Genomic DNA, 15789 nt, shown 5'->3' on the forward strand with positions numbered 1-15789 from the left:
TCAAGTGACAGTTCAAGGAGCTGTTTCCTTACTTCATGTGTTCAGTGTCTGGACAAGTATCAGAAACAAAATAGTTTTTCTTTAAGGGTGTGATGCTGGTAATGTGTTAATCATACATTTGGAAAAATAGGTCATGTAAATGCCACTGTAATGACTGTGTCTTTATATTTTTATGGTTGCCAAAAAAAGAGGAAGAGAGAGGTTTGCAGTATGCTCTAGTGTGATAGCCTCCATTAAACTGCACTGCTAGAGAGGTGTTGCTGCTGGCACTTGATGCATGAAACTATGTTGTTGTTTGGCAGTTGTACATATTACAGTATTTGACACCATGAAAATACCGATACTAATTTGGGCACTGGCAGATTTCTCACTACCACAGTTAACACTGTAAATAGGAGGGATTTCATTTAAATAGGAGGGATTTTTGATTAGAAAATCATAATCACTGTAGTAGAGGCTCTTTCAAGTATTTGTGTCCTTTTTTTTGATTTTTCACACAACTTTTTCAAACAACACCATAATCACCTATTATATATGCTGTTGGTTTGGGTTGGGTTTTTTTTTTTTCCATTCCTTTGCCTCTCCTTATGTCTACACTTGGCTTGTTTTTACTTGGAGTGGCTTGAACATACAGCATGTAATCTGTGCTGTTTGGCTAAAGTGTTCAGTCTGGTCTTCGCTGAATACTTTAACAACAGATTTTCCATTTTAGTTTTTTCAGTGCTGCCTTCTTAAAGTAAAAATACTTTAGTATGTTTTTGCTTTTATTATAAATCACATTAAAATATTAATATTACTGGAGTTGAGCCATAAAACAAGGAAATGTCAGACCCTTATAATGTTTCTAATTATATACAGCCTACGTCTACTCAGAAAATTGTGATTTCCTTTCTTGTACATTCAAAGTGTCTTTATAGTTAAAAAAAAAAAAAAGGTTTTGATTTGCAAGAACAATTTGCCACTAAACTTTTGGCTTGAAGAGTGTAGTGGTGTGGCAAGAAAGATGTTTAACTTTGCCAGGTTTAAAGGTTTGTTATTACTTACAGTAATGTGTTGAATATACAATAATAAATACTGTAGGAAAAGGCCTGAGGAATAAGTGTGCATTAAAAATTAATGCCTGCTGCAGTAAATCTGAAATAAGTTATCTTTCCAGGAGCTAAAGTTTTTATCATTATTCAGAACTTTACTTTGGACCGTTAATATATGTAATTAAAGCCCCAAACCGTCACAGATTTTTCCTTCCTTCAGAAAGGAGAGATGAAAATAGCCCTCATCTAGTCACTGCAGAAATCATTTTCATAAAAGTTGATCCAGTCCCTCCATGCTGTAACCCTCTTCCTAAGGAGCCTTCCACAATCTGCTGCCAGCTTTAGGTTGCATTTACCATTGCAGAAACTAAAGAGTGTTAGCTACTCCTCCCAGTTTTTAAAATTGATTTACCTTAATGCTGATTTAAGATGTTTAACTTGGCTTCTTGGAATGCCTGTGTCTCCTGTTAATATTACTTTGTCCATGATCTTAGAGTTTGTGTTTCTACAGAAGATAACTCTTCTCTGCTAGGATGTGATTTCTGAAGTAGAAATTTAATTTCTTAAGGAAAAAAAAAAAAGGGAGGGAGAAATTTTATAAAAAGAAATGTGTGCCGAGTAACTCACATACCTATCTCTTCTCCTCCTCAAGTCAAATGCATAGTGAATACTGGTTTTTATCTCCATTAAGAAGCTCCATATCTGGCTTCTATACTTGCAGGATATTGATCTTCTGTTCCATATAGCTATCGATTCCATAGTTAACTGAAATAACAGGTTGGTATCACTGCAGTAATGTTAGTTATTTCACACATTCATTTTTTAATTCCAAGTAGTACAGATTTATTATATCTATATTAAAATAATGCCTTAATTCCCTTTATACAGGGTTCTATTTCAGCATTATTTTAAACAGGAAAAAAACCCAGTATTTAGAAGCAGCAGAAATCTAGATCATTAAGGCAATTTTTGCCCCATTGAAGACAATAGCAAAAATTCTGCTAATATCAATAAGATTGCATTTTTAAGTAAACAGGTCACTCTTATTCCAGCATTACCACTAATGAATACTAAAGAAGTCACTTAACAAATCAGTACTTTGGTTCACCTATCCATCAGTAAACTATCAAAGGAGTTTATAATGTTACCACTCAATGTTAATAGTTGCAAATTTTCAAATTCTTGTTTAAACACATTCTAAAGCAGCATATTACTATTCTTCATTTAAAGTACCTGTGCTTTTAATGAGGTACTCCAGATATATTGCAAAACAGAAATAAAATTTGCTCATTATACCTGCTATGCTAAACATCTCTGGAATATATGAACTGTAAAGATGCTTGGGTTTTAGGAAAGGAGGTGCAGAGAGATAATGACAGTAAGTGCTATTATCAAAGAACTGAAGAATTATACTTCATTGTATTTTCTCTGCAGGTACAGAATGAGGTCATGCTTATACAGCTGACAGAATCCTCACTGCTACAAGGACCTTCTGAATTTGGAATAAGCTCACACTTCAGATTTGATTTGTGGTGAATCTGATTCCTGTATTGGATGTTCTCTGCTCTGCTGTTTTTATTAATCTGATATGTCAAATACAATAGATACCAAAAGTCCAACCTAATCTGTTTAAACTGCAGAAATGTAGAACAAACAATCCTTAACATGCCACCTTGGCGTATGATAAAAAGTAATAAGCTGACTTTCATTGTATCTGTCATGTTTTTATCTCTTGAATATCACTTAATTTTTAAAAACTGCATTGATCCTATCCTATGGTAAATTTAATATCAGATATCTTAGAGATCAGCATATTTAAGTGGCCTAAGAACAAGGTTAGCAGTAAAATTGCGTATTTGTGTTATTTTTTAAAAAACAGATTTCATGTATATCACTGCAGGAATTAGACTTAACAGGAACAAAATCAATAATGGTTGACACTTCTGCAACTTATACCATTGCCAACATGTTATGTTAAAAGAAACAAAACAACAAAAACACGGGGGATTCGCTTAATACATCTACATCAAACAAAATACAACAGCTGTTTAACTATGCCATGCAATACCACAGAGTAGGTTAATAGGCAGTTACTATCCATCTGAAATCGTAGGAACTTAGTAAGCAAGGTGCTGTTATCTAAACTGGAATTTGACCAGGATGTGAAAGTTTACTTACTGTTTTTTACAAAACAATTATTGTATGCTGATTAAGATAGAGGATGTTTCCATGGAACAGTATCGTTAACGGCCTCCATTCATTGTAAAGCCAGAGTTGTAAGAACAAAACTGCCACAGGACAGAAAACCTCCAGGTTTCCAATCTGCAAGGTATCTGCCTTCAGGACAGGCAAGAGGACAGGCAGCGTTGTAGAAGAAATGTCACTGATGTTGAACTGGGCTAAAATATTCTAGGTTAAGACAGAACTAACATAATTCAAGAATTTGCAGTGACACTTCAGCATTTTATGTTCTTGGGCAGCTGAGCTTCTCCTGGGATATCTTACTAAGAGTCAAATCCCTAGCATAAGTGGTAGCAACTAAATCCAAAGAATTCCATGTTGGACTTTGTCTTCACGAAGGAAAAATTAGGGCAGAAGCAGCAAGGAAAACAAGTTTGTTTCATTTAGTTAGAACAGTATCTCATTATATGTATTAGATGGTTAAAATAATCTTATGCTCCTACCCGTTTACCTTCATCAGGATAGCATGTAATAACTACAAGCTACCTTGCTCATATTAGGATTTTATCACGTTAAGGTACTCTATATCTCCTAAAGTAAACGTTTTCCGTAGAGCAAAAGAGATGCATTTCCTCAAATATATTATTACCCAAGTTTATTTAATGAGACCACATCATACTGAGATTCAGAAATAAACACTTGGAAACAAACCATTTAAAATATCAATTTGAAAGAAAAGGGAAAAAACCAAAAAAGCTATCAGTTATTATTTTCTTTTGACTATGTAATAGTATAAGCAAAAATTAGTTTATATATTTTTGTATTTTGGTTTTGTGATAATAAGTTATCAATCCATTTCACCTTACTAAGTTCTGGGGAAAAAAATCATTAAGACTCGTCAGTGATTCTAAATAAAAACCAGTACTTCCACTCTCCTGAAAATTTTGAGATGTCTTGTTTGCGCTGCTTCAGAAATTTTAAATGTTAAAATATTGGACCTTGTTGCAGGATGGAATTTCTAAGTAGATCTAACGTTAAGTACAAGCCTGAATTTTAGGCAAGTTTCAATCATTTATTAATGTTACTCAAATGAAAAAATGCTTTTACCTGTCAAGACAGACTGTACTCCATTGCCCATGCAATTCATTTACCAGAAGTTAATTGCTTGCCAATCACAATTGATTTACAAACCTGTTTTCCTCCAAGTGACTGACCTTCAATTAATATAAGATTAAAACAATATAAACATCTATTTTCTTTCTTTCCCAAAATAGTTTCACGGAGGCCTTATTCTCAAGTACAGATATGTACAATACATGTCCTATCCAGACATGAATATTTTACAGAATTTTCTGATACCACAACTCAATGGCTTCAAAATTCTACAATATCTTGCAGGTATCCTGCTTAATGTCAGTTTTCCTCACTTACCATTTGTTACACAAAAGCTGCTAGTTACAGCAATCCTTGTGCTTGACATCTGTCATGAACATCTGTGGATTATTCCAACTGCTTGTAAAAATAAATTAGGGAACTTGTTATGGTCTAAACCCACTAACACTCATTTATTAATTAGATTTCAGTAACTAGTTTCTGAACTTGAATAACTTGTATGCCAGATGTCTTATGCTGAAACAAGAAGCCAAGGAGTTGGGGGAAGGGAGCAGGGAGTGAGTGATGTGCATTTAAAAACAGCTGTGTAGACTACAATTTTTTAAGAAAATCCTTTGTTCATTATGTGCTTCTTTGTAACTGTTACATGATAGAATCTAATTATTTAGATAGGAAATTAACTCCATAGCTATTTGGTTGTTGCTGAATGGGGAAGAAAGCCTTCTTTTGCTTTCCTGTAAGTTCTGATGTCTTGGGGTTTTTCTTTTTAGTCTCTCTAAAATCCACCTATCATTTCTATTTTTTAACATTTCATACCCTCTCTCACTGCAAATGGGGCCACATTTTTTTCCAGTGAATAACATCAGCAACAAAAGAAACTCAAATTTAGAAAGCCACAGGCAGCTAAGGACCATCTTACAGTTTCAGAGACATAAAAGGACACTCACTCCTTTTAACAGGACAGTCTACAGCTTCCAATTTATTTAAGGACTAGGCAAAAATTAGCTAGCTTATACCTGTCAAATTCATGACAATTCCAAGTTCAAAGAATGAGGGAATCATATCTTAAGACAAGCTCCATTCCACCCTGCACTAGCTCATGACATTCAGATTGGTATCTGCAACCTGATACACGCAGTTCAGGATGGAGCAGAGGTGGTGGCATTTGGATCTGGGCCCATCTGTAATAGACAACTTATTAAAAACCCAGACAAACAAACCAACCCCCAAACCAAAACAGTTGATACAACCAGCATGAAAACACGTTTAAGCTTTTTTCAAATAGATGATCAAACATAGAACTCTTTCAACTGCTTTATTCCTCTGATTACATTCCCCAAAATCTGGAAGAAAGAATACACAAAAGAACATTTAAATGGGAGTAGTTCATATTTTCTGTGTAGTTCTTCAATTTCTGAGTATTTCTTCTTCTGTGCAGTGGTGATGGTTAGGAGACAAAAATGTGTACCTCAAAACTTAAGTTAGAGTCTTATCTTTATATCAGTTTTTATTACGAACTTGCCTATTTTCCATGTACAAAAAATAAATATACTACACAGTAGAAGAGTAGAAAAAGAAAAGATTACATATTCAGCAGAACAAATTGCCAATTTCCCCCTCATCCACTGTGCTGGGTTTGGGTGGGGTAGAGTTAATATTCTTTACAGTGTATGGGGCTGTGTTTCGGATTTGTGCTGAAAGCAGGAATACAACAGAGCTGTTTTTATTATTGGTGAGCAGCCCTTACACAGAGTCAAGGCATCTTCTGTGGGGAGGCTGGGGGTGCACAAGGAGGTGGGAAGGGATACAGCTGGAGCAGCTGACCCAAACTGGCCAATACACACCATACAGTGTCATCCTCAGTATTTAAAGCTGGGGGAAGAATGAGAAAGGAGGGGGACGTTTTCAGTGATGGCGCTTGTACTTCCCAAATACACGTGATGAAGCCTTGCTTTCCTGGGGATGGCTGAACACCTGCCTACCCACGGGAAGTGGTAAATGGATTCCTTGGTTTTCTTCGTGTGTGAGGTTTTTGCTTTACTTAGTAAACTGTCTTTACCTCAACCCATGAGTTTTCTCACTTTTACCATTCCAATTCTCTTTCCCATTCCACTGTGAGAGAATGATTGAGTGGCTGTGTGGGACTTGTTTGCTGGCTGGGGTTAAACCACAACATCCATACATGTGTTGGTACTTACTTTCCTCAACAGCATTATGCAGTTTGTGCACTTTGATGACTCTTAAAGACACATGTTTTTGGACCTTCCTAATTTTTTCTGGTTATACATGTACTTTTCAAATTCAGGAATTATAAAAGGCATGTACAAGTAAATCCGTATCTAGATTATGTTTAAACCCATTAATGGGATGAAATAGAAAACAAACATTTCCATCATTTAAGCCTGTTTCCTTTACTTTTCCAAACTCTGCACTGTCAGGTTCACCACTTTGGGGATGGCAGGTTGTGCCACTCCCAAGTGTGACTGCAGCCACTATCACACATACATTCTTCCCAGGTCTCAGCAAGAAGACTAACCAGCAGCATCAAAACAGCAAGCAGGATATATGCACACAGAAATAAAAGCTCCCAGTATATTCTGATGTAGCTCTCCAGTTGACCTGAAACTCCTCTTCATATGTAAACAAGGGGCAAGAGAAATCCACAACCATCTCCTTTTTGAGTTTTAATAGTATGCTCTGTTTTTAAAAATCTTCTTGCAAGTTTGTTCAGCTAGTTTCCAAAGAGATTATTTTAGTGGCTGCTAAGTATGCAAAGCCAAAATCAAAATTGAAAGGAGCCTTTATATTAAGTAAATAGAACTATAGGTGTAACTCATTTTAAGATATATAACAGAACATTTAATTATATTGTTCTGAAAATGTGGCTTCTCCAGTTCATCTTGAATTTGGCAAAATTGTACTTACAGTCCACAAATAATATTTAAAAGATACTTACAATTCACTCAGTGCTATTTATTTCACCTTCTGTCTCTGCATATTTTGTTTGCTCACGTGAAGCTCCTACTGCCCAGCCAGCTGCAGATTTTTTCCTACATCTCTGCTCATCCCATTTCTCCTGTTCATTCATACCTTTTCTTGTGTTCCCATTTCCCACGTCCAGCAGCAGGTCAAGGGACAAATCTTTTGGAAAGGAACAGAGAGACAAACACCAAAATAAGGCTGTGGTAAGACAAACAAAATATTACTGCAAGTTTGCTTAAATTCAGGAAACTGTAGAGGCTTTGGGGTTTTTTTTGCTCACAGATTATGTCAGCATTTGTGTACTTCTTTTGGTGTTATTTCATACTTGCTGTATGAAGCTGCTTCCTTAGGGGATTTAAGAATCTATTGCTTTTCTCCGCGAGAAGTAACATTATTTTGTTCTGTCTTACTATATCCAGAATCTGATAGACTTGTCAACATATTTTTTCATTTAAATCTTTTTTTTTTTACTGTGAAGCTGTATAAGAGAACATACTGTTACAGTTTTTTGAAGAAAAATTAATGCCTAACAGAGTGCATCCAGGCAGCTGAATGATACTGAAAATGGATGAAAAATATGATTCATTCCAGTTTTCTTCTGGATTGGAGGTGCCTGCTGAGCAGATCTAGAAGGTTTAAAAATTATTGATTAAATATAGGTCAATGGCATCTCATAAACAAAACCTGACTACATCTAAAATAGTGACTTAAATGTTCATGTGGTGGCTAAAAGTCTTTTTCTGCCTTATTAAAGGACTTAGATGAAGGAAGTTTACAATTTTAGGCGGTGCTTCCCTGAAAATATAAATGATTAGGTATAAGTATGCTGTGTCTGGAAGATAAAAAGCACAGTACAGAGATATACTTAAAAAAGCAAGTGTTTATGTGCTTGATATAGTGTAGTTATAGTATATTACACAGAGTATACATGAGCTGCCTTGCTCAATTCACATAGGATATAAATAGTGGTATTAGATGTCGGTGGAATTCTAAGTGGATACATACCACTCTACAAGCAGTAATCCCTCTGCTTGTATTAGGATCACCTTCATTGATCACTCCACCATCATGGACTTTTTTATATTGCATCATGAAGAATTTTTGGCTAAAAATCTGAATATTGTTAACACAGTTTTTGTATTACTAAGCCTTTTTGTCAAGACTATACTTTTCTCATTTCTATATTTGCTCTTGCCTTGTCTAGGCTACTTCTGGCTTTGTCTACTTGATACTCTGTGCTCTCTTTAGATAACAATTCGATGTTTGCTTTGTCAAGCATCCATGCAAGTACTGGCTCAAATAACCTTATTTAGCTTCTCTGCTGCCACATATCCCAAATTTAGGAAAATTTTCTTCCATTGATACTCAGTATTCCCTGCTGCTGGATCACTACGTTGTCAGTGTGCTGCTACTGTCATGCTGGCTAATGACCTGGATGCAAACGTCCAGGGCATTAACTGAAGTGGAATTGTAAGGATGAAGTGATTGGAGCAGCACAAACCAAACAAGTAATTTTATTTTATAAATTCAAATGCAACTTGTTCTTTATGAGAGTTTGAAATCCAATTTTCATATTCAGGTTCCAAAATGGTGTAGTGGTGTAATGTTTTAATGATTATCCCCTTGAGCCGTCCACAGATCATCATTAGTTGCTCCCCTAGTGCATAAACCTATATGATCAATATATTTCCTCACTTTGTTCAAAGGCAAACTATAATGATTCTGTTGCTCACACAGTCATACCCACACCCTTTGATGCTTCCCCAGGCTTGATAAATGCAACCCTTTTTTAAGCCTCTGAATAATACACCACGTAACCTATCCATCAACGTGAAATGACCCTGTCATTACAGTACAGCTCTGAGGCTGCACATCCATTCATCAAACATCTTTCTTTGACCATAATGGTAAATTTCAAGTTCATATTCATTTGTAAAGTTTCATATCATTGTTTTCTTTACTGCAAGCAGCAGACATTATATTTGTGGAAGAATTAGCAACAGCAGCATCATAAATACAGTTGATACTTTTCACAAATGAGCCTCTTAATCAGAACTTGTTAGTACCACACGTTCTCATTTTTTAATAGATCATAGGACAGTTCTTATTTAATGGGGCACAGGGAGAGATTCATTGTCTTGCCTCCAAAAAACAGCTGCCATGGGCTAAACATACTGCCAAACTTTCCCAATTTCCCCAGCAGTATTTCCTCTAAGCAGTCCCAAACACTCAGAATTTCCCAAATATGCCTTGTTATTTGGAAAATATCAAGTGAATATAAAGAACCATGTGCTACTATTAAAACTACAGGTAATTGCAAATTTCCTTGTAGCCCAGCTGGGACCAAAAAAAAAAAAAAAAAAATCTCAGAAGGACTTCACAGAATGGAAAAGTTGAAATTTGAAATTGACTTCTTTTAAATGACCTTCAGCTGATGACATAGCACTGTCACAACTGCTTCTGCTGTACACCAAGTATTAGAGAGATAATAAAAGGCTAATGAAAAACACAGGGTATTCTTGAGTATGCCATAAATAAAATAACTTTACTTAATTAATAAAAATAGTGTATTAGCTAGCTTCATGATTAGTGGTCTAGCTATAGAGACTGTTCATAAATTCAGTTACCTGGGATCAAATCTACTCAATCAGAATCTGTCCAATAGAAACTGGAAAATTTTGAAGAATAGTTGATCCATCCATGGCTTCCCTTATAAAAGCCTGGGAAAAAAATTTCACCATGAAAGTAGAAAGATTTGACTGGTAAAGTGCCTAATTTTTTGCTGTAGCAACTTACGAATGTGACTTTTGAGAAATTATTGATAGTGACAAAGAAAATTGAAGCTTTTGCGATATGGTGCAAGCAAAGACATCTTCTGGACAGAAAAGATGATAAATGCACATATTAAATATATTATTGGAGAAAAGTAGACTTGGTTGTCAGAAATGAATAGGTGTAAATGTATGTGCTTTGGACACATCAGGAGCAGAGATGGAAATAACCTTGAGAATGTAATTATGGAGAGAATGGTGACAAGTCATCATAATTGAGAGCAGCTAGAAAGGAGGTGGATAGATGACATGCAGTAGGCTGCTGTAACTTCAGTTTCTGAATGTTCAAAACTAGCAAGGGATCATGGAGGCTTCTAAAAATTCTCCTGTGAAATCGCCAATCTGCAGGTGCCAATAAATTGATTTGACTTCACTTGCAGGCAAATGAAAGAAGTGCAATCATTCTGTCAATAGAGTGGTTTGTAAATTACAAATGTATTCATAAATATACACCTTTTCACAATGGCCTAAATGTTATGTAGTGGCAATCCTTGTCATTTCTGAATGCACCAGGACACTACAAAAGTTCAGTGGCTATATATATATATATATATACACACACACAAACACACAGGCTGGGGAGCTAACGAATCAAGAGCAATCAAGAGCAGCCCTGTACAAAAAGCATTTGGGGTTGCTGGTGGGTGAGAGGCTGGACATGACCCAGCCATGTGTGCTCACAGCCCAGAAAGCCAAACATGTCCTGGGCTGCATCCAGAGCACCGTGGGCAGCAGGGCCAGGGAGGGGATTCTGCCCCTCTGCTCTGCTCTGGTGAGACCCCACCTGCAGTGCTGCACCCAGCTCTGGGGTCCCAGCACAGGAAGGACATGGACCTGCTGGAACTGGTCCAGAGAAAGGCCATGAAGATGATCAGACGGCTGGAGCATCTTTCCTATGAGGAAAGGCTGAAAGAGCTGGGGTTGTTCAGCCTGGAAAATAGTAACTCCAGGGTGACGATACAACAGCCTTCCAGTACCTAAAGGGGACTTACAAGAATGATGTTCATTTTCGCAGATAAGACAAGAGGTAATGGTTTTAAACCAAAAGAATGTAGATTTAGACCAGATATAAGGCAAATATTTTTTACCAGGAGGGTGCTAAAGCACTGGAACAGGTTGCTCAGAGAGGTTATGGATGCCCCATCTGTGGAAACATTCAAGGTCACACTAGACAGGGCTTTGAGGAACCTGATCTAGTTGGAGATGTCCCTGCTTACTGTGGGCGAGCTGGACTGGCTAGATGACCTTTAAAGGTCCCTTTCTACCCAAACTATTCTACGGTTCTATGATAACTGCCCTATTTCCAAACATGGTTCAGAATAAGGCATTTTTAGGCAGCACAGGGGGAAGTCCTCCTTACCAAAACCAGAGCAAAAATAACATTTAGATAAATCATGGCTAGGGAGCAATTTCAAAAGAGTTTATAATCCATACAATATTTGGTCCTTCCCTAAATTCAGAACTCGTACTACTCCATGAAGACTCAGTGAGTTGTGGGACTCTCCAACAGAAGCACTTTGTGTCTCCATCTAATTATCTTTATGATGTAATCCACATAAGTCCTCCTGCACCCTTTTACAGATTTTATCCTGTCAATGTAGAAAATGGGAGATACACAAGTCCCTGGTTTTTGGACAAAGCTCGCTTCCTGGTCTGTTCTAAGAATAATTTCACTGTAATTCCCTCTGGAATGGAACACTTTTTGGAGCTTTTTCATTATGGCAATGCACATTGTCAAGAAACTCATCTCTGACCCACCTCAATTTACAGCAGATGTAAAATACATCAACTATTAAAATACGCAGTTAAAACAATTAGATGATGTTATCAAAGATATGTTATACTGAAACATTTAATTAGAAACATCAGGGAGAACTCTGAAGGTCCAGTGCAGCAAACTTAGAGGCTATAATTTTAACTGGACGAGCTGCACTTAACTGCATGTGTGAGAGAATAAACAAATGGACAAGAGGAAAGACAGCCAGAAACAAGGACTAATACCACAGTCAAAGAGCTGTAAGAAAAAGCCTCTGAGCAAAACTGAGGACAAAAAATTATTTTCCAGAGTTTGTTTTTTACTGAGTGCAGAGGAACTGGAGTATTGCAGGAAAAAATGTTTATCATTGAAAAAGAAATAGTCTTTCAAAAGGAGAGGAAAAAAACCCAGCATTCATGATTAGGAAGCAACCTGACAGAGATACCTGTCAAGATATCTGTCAAGAACTGGCAGATACTACAGTAGAAAACAAGCAATTTAAGCATTTTTTTTGTTTGCCTCTTGACCTGTTTGATCGTGATTTTAAAAATTTAATACTGAAGGACCACACTCCACCACCTGGTTCTGCAAAACAGGGAGCTTTCAAGAGCATAGTTATTATTAGGAGGACAAGTGCTTTCCTAACCCACTAGATAGTATTTCTAACTTGTCTGCCCAGCTGAATGACAGATATTACTGCAGTTCACAACACACTGTCATGTCTTAATGTGACTGTTTACTTCTTAGTCATTGTTACTATCCATGTTTACTGTATTAACAAAGACCTGAGGACAACCACTACACAGTTCCTGGAAACATATGAGCGTAGCTTAATTTAATCAACATGAATTAAAGGATTTTCTGTGCTTGAAGTAATCACTCCATACTTTCTTCTGTTTCACCTGAAAGACGTTTTGTTCTGAAAATCCTGTGCTGCAGTATTTCCCCCACCAGTAAAAACACCACATTTTTCCTTTCTTGATCCTTTCCTTGAACCTGTCCTATCACAATACAGAGAAAGAAGCATCTCACAAGGCTGCCCCACAGCTGTTCAGCACCCTCTCGGTCTGCTTATGAATAACACTTGCAACCATAGTCTAAAATATAATAAAAAAAACCAAGAGCAGATCAGAGTAAATACATTCCAATAAAAATAATGTGAGTAAAGGTAATAAAATTCCAGTGGAAACAGTAAAATCTGGGTAAAGACTAAGGGACTCAGTCATATTATTAGAGCCAACCAGTAAAACCCAAGGGATCATGTGAACCCAGCTACAGCTGTACAAGCGCAGTCCAAGTCAGATCTCAGCTGCTTGCTGAAATTAGAAGGGTGAAGGTCAAACAAGCAAAAGCAACAAACCAGACACTAGCAGCTGTAATCATATCTGATGAGAGCAGATTTCAGGACAATTCAGATTACAGAGTACCACAGGTCAGATTATCTGAAGCTTTTATGTTTTTACATTCTGAAAATACCATGCATATATTCAAGCTAATTGGCAGTTCAGTGTTCATTCATACCTCCCTTAATTGGGTGTGGTATCAGAACCACGTGCTCTGTTTCAGTCCTTTAGAATTTCAAATGGCGCAGAAGTACGAATCCCACTGCTTCTCTTCTGAGAAAAGATAGGACCATTGCCTAATCAGCCCATGATTTCAGAATTAGCACCTATTCCTCTCAGCCACTTTGCTGATATGATTTGTCCAAAACTCATTCAAAACACCACATATCTGGCTAACATACTGCTGACTAATCACCCATTACCCGTAAAAACAGGAATCTTGTGTGAACTCCTTGATAGTCAACCTTCCACTGATGCCTTTCAAGATTTTTGTTATTCTAACTTCACTATTTATCCGAAATCCGCAAGAAGACAGAGAAACTTTGGTCCATGACCAAGAGTACTTCAGTGTGGGGATTCACAAAGAACTTGCATAAGATGAAACAGAATTTTAATTGAATGAACAAATCTTGCCTGGCACTCTCAAGTCAAATCTTTGAATTCCCGTGTCTAACTACATGCTACTTTCAATGTACATATTCCTTACAATGCAAGACTTTATTTTACTCTTTGGTGAAAAATAAAAGCGATTAGAAGTGCATACTAGAGGCTTTGCACCGTGTTTCTCCTCAACTTAGACTAAAAGCAAGTTGTTGGAGCATAGCCCTTTACCATTACATTCTTAGTCCTACTTCACAACCCATTGTATAAACATTTCTAAGTAAAGATGGTGTCAGTTTGTGAAAGAAAAAATCTTGTAACTACAAGATTACAACAAGAAGTTATAACATTGTAGATCACACTAATGATATACATAAAACAGTGCTTTTCAATAAAATTAAAGAATATTTGAAAATAAATATTAAAACCCAGGAAGTTCAGAGACTTAGGTGAAATTTCTGGAACGCCAACACCCATAATACTTCAATTCTGCCCAAAGAGAAGTCTGCCTAACATCTTTCTAGCTTTATGTTTAGTTCATGAAAAAAAAACCTTAGCAACAGACACTTCAAATTTATTTCTTGCATCATTTTTACTAACTTAGATTCTGTCTTTTTCTATTTAAACTGAAACCAGCTCATAAAGGTTTTTGATATATACTTTATTTAGTTACAGAACAGTCTTCTAGGATTTGTTTCTAATTTACTGTGCTAATACAAGTGTATTAAAAATAAGGAACCTACACCAAATGGTTTATATTAGTAATTTGATTTGAGAAGAAAGTACTTTATGTAACAAATATAAGAAGACCCACATATGTTCAATGTATATTAGTTCTGACAGTACATTTTATTTGATTGACAACAAATTAAAGTTGATAGCTAGTCTGAGTCCTTCAACACTAAGGCAAATCTAAACGGCCCTTTTAGTTTGGATTAGGAAAAAAGATTACATGTACTGGCTTTATTTATTTACTAAAATCAGTACAACTTTAGGGTCACTTGTCCATTGTGAATGCCCAAATCCATTGATCCTTAAGCGTGGAGAGAATTATTTCACCTAAGTCTGGATTCACAACCAGATTTAAATGCCTGGCCTGATGACACTCTTCTAAATTTCAAAATCAGTGTCTGAGATCCTCCAAGTGTTCCTTGCAACTCTCAGTCATTTTCACCATAATCCTAAACTGGTTTCATAGAGGCTGTGGACATTCAAGGCTTTAACTCCCCTAGAACAACACTGCAGGGAGACTACGAACACAAGTGTAGGAGAGTAATTTCCTACCCACATGCTATTACACCACAAGTTCCAGAGAGCTTCTCAAGTTTTTGTACATTTTCCACCCACACCTTGTAAAGCTGGAATTTGGCATACTTCTCCATAATCTTACTTACTCACCCCTTTCCCCTCCCCTCACCCTCCTGCATCTTTCCGTTGCCACTGCCAGGCCATGCCAGCCACTCCGCTGTGCCGAGCAAGGCTCCGCTCATACCTGTGCAACCCCCACGGAGAAAAACGTCCCTCCATGGAGACTGGTCCTGACCTCCTGCCTTCAGTTTGCTCTACGGAAAACTCATTAGAGATTTTCAGAATTAGGAAAAATAATACTTTTAGCTGGTTTGAATGACAAAAATAACCAGCTGAAGACCGGAAATTAGTCTTGATGGGTTAAAAGTCCTCTTTCAGCTGTCACACACCTTCTCTCAGCAGCACGGGCATCTAGAAAACACTCCATAGCCACTACACTTCCAACAGGCAGGGTACGTTCTGCAGATTCAAAACAGACAGATATATCCCACTTTGCTACTGAGTTTCCAGACATACCCCATCCCTTGGAAATATGAATATTAAATTACAAAGACATTTTGAAGGGAAGGATTTCCTGAGTTGGCTGGCGAGGGCTCCTTTGGTCTGCATATTCAATTTTCTCCCTAAGATTTATAACCAAAATG

The sequence above is a fragment of the Corvus kubaryi genome, unplaced genomic scaffold, assembly GCF_017639235.1.
Source record: "Corvus kubaryi isolate FWS band 111438036 unplaced genomic scaffold, C.kubaryi_AGA036_p1.0 split1-131, whole genome shotgun sequence".
In the NCBI taxonomy this organism is placed as follows: Eukaryota; Metazoa; Chordata; class Aves; order Passeriformes; family Corvidae; genus Corvus; species Corvus kubaryi.